Genomic DNA, 10,728 nt, shown 5'->3' with positions numbered 1-10,728 from the left:
TGTATTTAAAAGTGTGTATATGGTAATTGGGGCCATTCCATGTTAGATAAACTAGAGCTGTGAAATGTAGACTTGTATTGTTAGAAAATTAGAAGAAGATAGTGGTTGTATTTGTGTGTGTTTACCAATATCTTGTTAGAACGGGGTGGCCAACCTGTGGCTCCGGAGTCACATGCGGCTCTTCAGAGGTTAATATGCAGCTCCTTGTATAGACACCGACTCTGGGGCTGGAGCTACAGGTGCCAACTTCCTAATGCTCACTGTTCAACCCCTGCCTGTGCCACAGGCCCTGCCCCCACTTCCCCCCTTTCCCCAGGCCCCTTCCCCCTTCTCCACGCCTGCCGCACCCCCACTCTTCTCCTTGCCCCCGGAGCCTCCTGCGTGCTGGAGGGAGGGAGGCACTGATGGGCAGGTGGAGCGGGGGACCTGATGGGGGCTGCTGACATAATACTGTGCCTCTTTGGCAATGTACATTGGCAAATTCTGGCTCCTTCGCAGGCACAGGTTGGCCACCCCTTCGTTAGAGGTTAATGGTATAACAGACGGTTCCTATCTGTAACTGTGGTCTATTGATTCAGAGATCAAATGGGAATTTTAACATTTTGATGTAACAATATCATTGTCTGTAATTCTCTTTGAAGTTTGTAGTAAACTGTCTGTGAACTGCTTAATGGATAATTCCCTTCTGCTGATGACTGCAACTAGTTACCTGTGTATACATGGGAAATAGGAGGTTTTACATCAAAGCCACAATGCTGCACCCAAGAAACACCTGCTTGTCAAGAGGCTTCCAGAGAACTGTAAAAGGAACCCTTGGGCCGGCGTCCTGCTATCTCAGATCTGCTTCAGCTTCGTCGGGATGTTTGAGTCCATGGCTGAGATCTCCAGCTCCAGTCTGGAGCACCCTGATATTGAACATTGGCCTAGAATCTATGGACGAATTCTGAAAAGAACTTTTTGCAATGCTGAAGCTCACCATAGTAGACTATGAAACTGACCGTAGAACTCCGTATCTTCTCTGTATAATGATTTTTAACCTATCCTCTCTTTTCTTAGAGCCTGGCCCCTGCCCTGCCCTATCCATTGCTCCTCCTCCCTGTATTTGTCTAGCTTCCCAGGCAGAGTCACCTGGTCGCATCCCCCTCCTGGGTCTTAGGTTATGAAGGGCATTGGCCATAGTATATGTGCAGGTAGCCTCACCTGCCCCATAGGCGCCGACTTCCCCTCTGACTGGCGGGTGCTCGACCCCTGCCCCAACCCCACCCCTTCCCCCAAGGCCCCACCCCTGCCCCGCCTCTTCCTGCCCCCGCTCCACCCTGCCCCCATCCACCCTTTTCCCCAAGTCCTGCCCCACCTCCTCCCCCAAGCAGGCCGCACCCCTACTTCTCCCCCTCTCTCCCAGGGCATCCTAAGCACAAGCAAAACAGTTGTTTCATGGTGGGTGGGAGGGGGAGGCATGGGGACATGGCGTGCTCAGGGGAGCGGGTGGGGGGAGCTTGGTTGCTGCTGCGTGCATAGCACTCGCTAATTTTTCTGCATGGGTGCTCCAGCCCCGGAGCACCCTTGCAGTCACCACTTATACTCCAGAGGGTCTCAGCCAAAGTCACACCCTGATTCCCACCACCTAGGTATTGGTGCAACACACAGGGAAACCGAGGCACACACAGCGTTCATGCAAAACAGTAAGACTCACATAGGTTCACATACTACATAACAATAGGAAATCCCCACTTTGTCACAGTAATACCGGAGACACTTCTCAGTAGTTCCAGGATCCTTGCTTCTGCCTCGTTTAGAGTTACAGTCAGTGAGCTCGCTTGTCTCTCTCTGGACTTGTGTTGTCCTGGCCCCTTCCCCAGCCCAGCCATCCCTTGGGAGTGGGGTGGGGGCACACATGGGCGGCAGCTGCAGGCCGGGAAGCAGCATCAGTCCAGCCGGGCACAGCGAGGAAGACACTGAAGAGGTGTCACTCTGAGATGGTGCTTCACCTGTGTGGTTGCTGTTGTGCCCAGTCTGGCAGTGCTCTGGGTGCCTGCCCATCCCCTGCCTCCACAGGCGCTGGCTGTCTCATTGCTCATGCTGCTACCCTGGTCTGGATGGATGTGCCTCCCTCAGGGATGGTTGTAAGGTCTGTGTGATCACTGGGAAAGACCATGTCCCAGGCTGCAAGTTCTGGGCAAATGGGGTGGGGGGGGAGAGGCGCTGCCCCCGGCCCCGGAGCTCCACAGATAGTGGCAGTGCCCTGGACCCCCTTTTCCTCCACCTACGCCTCTAGTTGAACCGTCCCCTTGTCCTACCCAGCTCTTAGTGGGGAGCCTGTCTCATTCCACTTCACATTCGTAGGGCAGAGCTTTGAAGAGGATACATGTGCCATGCAGGAGCACTACAGACCCATGAGAGTGGACGTGTGTAACTCTCCTGATAAGCTCTGTTCCCTCTAAGCTGCCTGGCTACCAAGGACTGTGCAGATGAGGAGAGACACCTCTCCCCCAGCCCCTGGCTACTGCGATGAGAGAGGCCTGGGAAGAGTCACAGGGGAGTAACAGAGGAGGAGAAGGACCTTGGAGTATTGGTTGATCACAGGATGACTATGAGCCGCCAATGCGATATGGCTGTTAAAAAAGCTAATGCAGTTTTAGGATGCATCAGGCGAGGTATTTCCAGCAAAGATAAGGAGGTGTTAGTACCGTTATACAAGGCACTGGTGAGACCTCATCTGGAATACTGTGTGCAGTTCTGGTCTCCCATGTTTAAGAGGGATGAATTCAAGCTGGAACAGGTTCAGAGATGGGCTACTAGGATGATCCGAGAAATGGAAAACCTATCTTATGCAAGGAGACTCAAAGAGCTTGGCTTGTTTAGCCTAACCAAAAGAAGGCTATGGAGGGATATGATTGCTCTTTATAAATATATCAGAGGGATAAATATTAGGGAGGGAGAGGAATTATTTAAGTTTAGTACCAATGTGGACACAAGAACACCTGGATATAAACTGGACACTAAGAAGTTTAGACTAGGAAGTTTAGTCGTTAGACGAAGGCTTCTAACCATTAGAGGAGTGAAGTTCCGGGGCAGCCTTCCAAGGGGAGTAGTGGTGGGAAAAAGACATATCTAGCGTTAAGACTAAGCTTGATAAGTTTATGGAGGGGATGGTATGATGGGGTAGCCTAATTTTGGCAACTGGGCTTTGATTATCATCAGCTAAGTATGCCCAGTGGCCTGTGATGGGATGTTAGATGGGGTGGGATCTGAATTACTTTCCTGGGTGCTGACTGGTGAGTCTTGCCCACATGCTCAGGGTTTAACTGATCGCCATATTTGGGGCTGGGAAGGAATTTTCCTCCAAGGCAGATTGGCAGAAGCCCTGGAGGTTTTTCGCCTTCCTCTGCAGCATGGGGCACGGGTCACGTGCTGGAGGATTCTCTGCAGCTTGAGGGCTTCAAACCACAAGTTGAGGACTTCAGTAACTCAGACATAGGTTAGGGGTTTGTTATAGAAGTGGGTGGGTGAGATTCTGTGGCCTGCGTTGTGCAGGAGGTCAGACTACATGGTCATAATGGTCCCTTCTGACCTTAGAGTCTCTGAGTCCTCTTGCCCTGCCACAGCCTGCCCCCCCAAACCCCTCTTCCCAGGCCCCATTCCAGAGCCTGCACCACCAGCCAGACCCTCAGCCCCCAATGCCCCAGCCCTGAGCCCCCTCCCACACGCCAAACCCCTCAGCCCCACCCCTACCACGTCTCAGCTCCATGTTGGTGCACGTAACAAAATTCATTACGCACTTGGATGCAAATACTAGAGGGAACGTTGCTAACACTCAGCCACTCAGTCAGCTAAGCCCATGGTGCTCAAGCTCGTTACCATTGTGGGCAGCTCGCTCTGTGTTGTGTAGGGAGCAGCCACACAACATATAGACCAGGGGGTCTCAACCTTTTGCTCTCTGAGCACCCCCTCACCACCACCACCACTATACAAATTCCAGGGCCGGGGGTGAGGGCAGAGGGGCCTTGGGCATAGGTGTAGTTTGATGTCTATTTGGGAGAGACAGGGCCTGTGGGGCTTGGCCCCAGATAGCAGGGTCCAGGGAGGCAGAGCCACCGCCACCTTCTGACTCACCTCAGCAGGCCACCCACCTGTTTGCGGGTGGGGGCAGGGGGTGCAACCAAAAATTATAACTCAAAGGTGGGGAGCTTAGCTCAAAAAGTTTGAAAACAGCTCAAGGTTCAGGGACAGGGTAGCTAGGGGCTGTGTAGGCAGAGTGTAGCTCAGGATGCAGGGCAGGGGTGGCTCAAGGTGCAGGGAGGGGTTAGCTCAGGGCACTGGGAGGGGGTAGCTAGGGGCTGTGTGGGGGCAGGGTGTGGCTCAGGGCGCAGGGAGGGGGTAGCTAGGGGCTGTGTGGGGGCAGGGGGTAGCTAGAGGGGCATTAGGGATGGTGCTGGGAGGACTCCCCTGCGGTCCCCATTCCCAGAGGGCTCTGCCAGCCATGGAGTTGGGTGGCTCTTACCGGCTGCCTCTGTGGGAATAAAGGGGGCTGGGAGCTGAGGAGCAGCTTCAATCTGGGGCACCAGCAGGCAAGGCAGGACCGCTGCTGCCTGCTCCATACACCAGCCAGAGCAGCAGCGGTCCCTCATTGCCCGGCTCCGGCTTCCTGCCTCTGACCTGGGTGGGGGGGCCGGGGGGGGGGGGGAGGTGTGGCGCTACCCCAGGACTGCTGTGATCTTGCGGTGCAGTGTGTGTATTTGGGGGGGAGGCTATGCCCTCCATGTCCCCAACTCTGCCCATGTGCTCAGGGCTAACCTGCCCCTCGGAGCACCAGAGATCGGGGATTCAGCCCCGCACCTCCCATCTTCAGCCCTGCAGGGGGCAGTGGAGATCAGAGCTTCAGCCACAGGGCCCCACGGCCCCCTTGAAAGGGCTCACAGACACCCTATGGGCCACAGACCCCAGGTTGAGAACGGCTGAGATGTACAACCTGTATGGCCCTAAGGGTGTCACATGGGCTGCAGCTGCGTGCTGATTGGGCTGCAGCCTGCAAGTGGCCCACAAGGCTCGGGTTGAAAACTACTGAGCTATACTACTTCGATCTATGAATTCCTGTTAACTACAGGGAATAAACAGCAGAGCCCTGCTAGACTCTGTAATTTAAAAGAAACATGTAAAGAGACTTTCCTGAAAGTCCCATCTCACCCCCTGAAGGCCCATTCTCACATTCTTCTCCTTTGCAGATGAATGAATCTGAGAAACTCAGACCCATGTTATTCCTTCTCTGGCAGAGCAGGAACATCACAAATAAACCGTCATCCCAAGGCCCAGGTCAGGACATTGCATTTCAAACCTCCTGGAGACCAGTATTGCTCCTGAATGTATCCATTTTATTAAACAATGTATTGTCAAGTAGAAATGAGAGGTTACAGAGCATAAGACAAGATCATTTCTATTCTGTGTGGGTGCTTATACCGTGCTCATCCCCACAGGATGTGAGCACCCCTACCTATCAGTGGTGTAATAACCAGCCTCTTTGTTCTCTCATCCTTTCCTGGGGGAGAAGTGTGTGTGATGCTGTGATGGGTTGGGTCCCCATTCCCGGGGTGCCACCGGATGTGCTGGGGTCTCACTGAGTGTGCCTGTCCCCCCAGCCTGGGTTCCCCCCATACACTCTGTGTTGCTGTGTCAGGCTCTCAAACCCCCATTTCAGCCACACAGGTAGGGACACGCCCAACTCTAGAATCACCCCAAGTCTGCCATCAGCTCCTGTGGGAGAGCTCAGCTCTGGGAATTGCCCAGCACTCTGGTACGGGTGCCAACTCTCCTGTGGGGAATTAACTTAAAAGTAGGAGTTGATCAGGGGACATTCAGAGAGTCTTGAAAAATTATAATCAAATCCCATCACAATGTGGGAATCTTATCCTAGCCTCCTGCTCCACACGACTCTGTTCATAGAATATCAGGGTTGGAAGGGACCTCAGGAGGTCATCTAGTCCAAGCCCCTGCTCAAAGCAGGACCTATAGAATTCCCAACTAAATCATCCCAGCCAGGGCTTTGTCAAGCCTGACCTTAAAAACCTCCAAGGATGGAGATTCCACCACCTCCCTAGGTAACCCATTCCAGTGCTTCACCTCCCTCCTAGTGAAAAAGTTTTTCCTAATATCCAACCTAAACCTCCCCCACTGCAACTTGAAACCATTACTCCTTGTTCTGACATCAGGTACCACTGAGAACAGTCTAGATCCATCCTCTTTGAACCCCCTTTCAGGTAGTTGAAAGCAGCTATCAAATCCCCCCTCATTCTTCTCTTCTGCAGACTAAACAATCCCAGTTCCCTCAGCCTCTCCTCATAAATCATGTGCTCCAGCCCCTAATCATTTTTGTTGCCCTCCGCTGGACTCTTTCCAATTTTTCCACATCCTTCTTGTAGTGTGGGCCCAAAACTGGACACAGTACTCCAGATGGTCCCAAAGGACCAAGCCCCAGACCCAGGTCAATATACAAATCAGATCTTACCCACAAATCACGCTGTTGCCAATCCTTTAGAATCTAAAATCTAAAGTTTTATTCATAAAAGGAAAAAGATAGAGATGAGAGTTAGAATTGGTTAAATGGAATCGATTACATACAGTGATGGCAAAGTTCTTGGTTCAGGCTTGAAGCAGTGATGGAGTAAACTGCAGGTTCAAATCAAGTCTCTGGAACATCCCCAGCTGGGATGGGTCATTCAGTCCTTTGTTCAGAGCTTCAGTTTGTAGCAAAGTCCCTCCAGAGGTAAGACACAGGATTGAAGACCAGATGGAGGAGCTGCATCAGCCTTTTATAGTCTCTTGTCATGTGGCCTTTCTTTCTTTGTTGCAAAGACAAGCACTGGGACACATGGCAAGAAAAAACCTCAGAGTCCTGTCCATAGGCCTGTCCCTGCCGGCCTTGCTGAGTCACAAGGTGTATCTGCCTTCTCTCAATGGGTCGATTGTGTAGCTGATGGTCCTTAATGGGCCATCAAGCAGGCTAGGCAGAGCTAACACCAACTTGTCTGGGGTGTCACCCAGAAGCACAGCACAAGTTTGAAGTACAGACAGTCTAGAGCAAATACTTATAACTTTAAATACAAAAATGGTACATGCACTCAGAGAGCATAATCATAACCAGCCAATCATAACCTTGTTTTAGACACCTTATCTGACCCCCTTTAGAGAAGATTTGGTGCCACTAAAGGACCTTGGGTGCAACAATGATCTATATGGTCCCAGTTCATGTCACTAATGTCACACGGCCACTTCAACCTGGCCTGGTGCTCTGAGGTTCACGGGAATTGGCAAAGACGTTATTCACTTGGCCTTTCCCTAGTCAGGGCACTTCAAGGATTTCTTGTCTGTGTGGATTCTCTGATGTTTAGTAAGGTGTGAGCTACACCGATATGTTTTCCCACAGGTTAGGCACTGATAGGGCCTCTCTCCCGTGTGCACTCTCTGGTGCACAATAAGTGCTGACGGTACTCTGAAACTTGTCCCACACTCCAGACATTTATAGGGTTTCTCTCCCGTGTGTACTCTCTGGTGTACAAGAAGGTCTGAACTCTCCCCAAAGCTTTTCCCACAATCACAGCATTTGAAGGGCTTCTCTCCTGTGTGTACTCGCCGATGCCTGCTAAAGATTGAACTGTCACTGAATGTTTTTTGGCACTCAGGACATTTATAAGGTTTCTCTCCAGTGTGTTTTCTCTGATGTGTGGTAAGAGCTGAACTGTATCGGAAGCTTTTCCCACAGGTCAGACATGTATAGGGTTTTTCTCCTGTGTGGATCTTCTGGTGTTGATTGAAATGTGATTTATCACTGAAGCTTTTCCCACAGGTCACGCACGTATAGGGCTTTTCTCCCGTGTGGATTCTCTGGTGTCTAACAACTTGTGAGAGCTGAACAAAGCTGAGCCCACACATGGGGCACATATAGGGCTTCTCTCCTGTGTGGAGTCTCTGATGGTTAATGAGTGTCGTACTCTGAGAGAAGCTTTTCCCACATTCAGCACATCGATAGCGTTTTTCTCCCATGTGGATTGTCTGCTGAGTAATATGGGCTGAACTCCCAGGGAAGCTGTTCCCACAGTCACCAAACATACTGGGTCTGTCTCCTGTGGGGATTCTCTGCTGGGCAGTTTCTTTGATTTTTCCAACCCCTGTGCTCTGGTGAGCTGATTCACCGGGTGCCCATATGGCCTGGGCTGAGTCTCCTAGGATCTCCCTAAACTGTCCTGTGTGGGTCCCCCTGCTCCAGATTCCCAGCTAAGGATTCTCCTCCTCGGTCTCACTCACTGACACAGAGATAATCCAGTTCAGAGTCATGCCATGTGCTGCAGAAAAACAGGGACAAACCAAAAGGGGAATGGGAAAGGGGAAACACACCAAACAACTGCCCCCAAATCCTTCCCCAGAGAGAGAAAGGAGGGAACCAATTCTGCCACCACATTCCCATCTGAATAGTTAGGAGAGAGTTTGTTTGTACATGGGCATACAGGATTGGTGAAAACTCAGAACTGGCATTTGCCATGAAGGGGTAAAACACAGTTTCTGAGCCACTTTTGCCAATTCCTGACCTCTGCGGGCGTCTCTCAGTATCTCTCTTTCCTCCTCTCCCTGGAGATTGGGGCCCCACAGCGCCTCCCTTCACTCCAGCCAGGAGATCACTTCAGGTCTGGAAATGGGAACTTCTACTTGGGGTCAAGCAAACAAATGAGCAACATGAAATTAGGGCCCAACAATCAGTTATCTCAATAAGTGGCCTGAGTTTCAAAAACTCTGAGCCTGCAACCCCAGGGTTTGGTTCTGAGTGTCCAGAGCTATTGATAGACTCATAGACTTTAAGGTCAGAAGGGACCATTATGATCATCTAGTTTGACCTCCTGCACAATGCAGGCCACAGAATCTCACCCACCCACTCCTGTAACAAACCCCTAACCTATGTCTGAGCTACTGAAGTCCTCAAATCGTGGTTTGAAGATCTCAAGCTGCAGAGAATCCTCCAGCAAGTGACCCATGCCCCATGCTGCAGAGGAAGGTGAAAAACCTCCAGGGCCGCTGCCAATCTGCCCTGGAGGAAAATTCCTTCCTGACCCCAAGTATGGCGATCAGTTAAACCCTGAGCATGTGAGCAAGACTCACCAGTCAGCACCCAGGAAAGAATTCTCTGTAGTAACTCAGATCCCACCCCATCTAACATCCCATCACAGACCACTGGGCATACTTACCTGATGATAATCAAAGATCAATTGCCAAATTAATTGCCAAAATTAGGCTATCCCATCATACCATCCCCTCCATAAACTTATCAAGCTTAGTCTTAAAGCCAGATATGTCTTTTGCCACCACTACTCCCCTTGGAAGGCTGTTCCAGAATTTCACTCCTCTAATGGTTAGAAATCTTTGTCTAATTTCAAGTCTAAACTTCCTAGTGTCCAGTATATATCCATTTGTTCTTGTGTCCACATTGGTACTAAGCTTAAATAATTCCTCTCCCTCCCCAATATTTATCCCTCTGATATATTTATAAAGAGCAATCATATCCCCCCTCAGCCTTCTTTTGGTTAGGCTAAACAAGCCAAACTCATTGAATCTCCTTTCATAAGACAGGTTTTCCATTCCTTGGATCATCCTAGTGGCCCTTCTCTGTACCTGTTCCAGTTTGAATTCATCCTTCTTAAATATGGGAGACCAGAACTGCACACAGTATTCCAGATGAGGTCTCACCAACGCCTTATATAACAGTACTAACACCTCCTTATCTCTACTGGAAATACCTCGCCTGATGCATCCTAAAACCGCATTAGCTTTTTTAACTGCCATATCGCATTGGCGGCTCATAGTCATCCTGTGATCAACCCATACTCCGAGGTCCTTCTCCTCCTCTGTTACTTCCAATTGATGCGTCCCCAATTTATAACTAAAATTCTTGTTATTAATCCCTAAATGAATTACCTTGCACTTTTCACTATTAAATTTCATCCTATTACTATTACTCCAGTTTACAAGGTCATTCAGATCTTCCTGTATGATATCCCGGTCCTTCTCTGTGTTAGCAATACCTCCCAGCTTTGTGTCATCCGCAAACTTTATTAGCACATTCCCACTTTTTGTGCCAAGGTCAGTAATAAAAAGATTAAATAAGACTGGCCCCAAAACTGATCCCTGAGGAACTCCACTAGTAACCTCCTTCCAGCCTGACAGTTCACCTTTCTGTACGACCTGCTGTAGTCTCCCCTTTAACCAGCTCCTTATCCACCTTTCAATTTTCATATTAATCCCCATCTTTTCCAATTTAACTAATAATTCCCCATGTGGAACCATATCAAATGCAAAAAGAACAGGAGTATTTGTGGCACCTTATATCAAATGCCTTACTGAAATCGAAGTAAATTAGATCCACTATGTTTCCTTTGTCTAAAGAATCTGTTACCTTCTCAAAGAAGGAGATCAGGTTGGTTTGGCACAATCTACCTTTTGTAAAACCATGTTGTATTTTCTCCCAATTACCACTTATTCCACTGCCTGAATATGGATTTGGAAATGTACTTTTAGGGTCCTGTAATTAAAGTTCCAGGCCTTTGTCATGTGATTATAGCACAGACTCTGCCCCTGCCACCAGGAATAAATCTGTGAGACATCTGTAGATCTGGCTAGTAACAGAGGAAATGTGTGGAAATGTTGGCAAAATAAGATCCTAAGTTAATAAACAAAACTTACCAAACGGAA

Source organism: Mauremys reevesii, unplaced genomic scaffold (assembly GCF_016161935.1).
Source record: "Mauremys reevesii isolate NIE-2019 unplaced genomic scaffold, ASM1616193v1 Contig21, whole genome shotgun sequence".
Taxonomy (NCBI): Eukaryota; Metazoa; Chordata; order Testudines; family Geoemydidae; genus Mauremys; species Mauremys reevesii.
The sequence above is the reverse complement of the archived record's forward strand: the minus strand, read 5'-3'. Positions refer to the sequence as shown.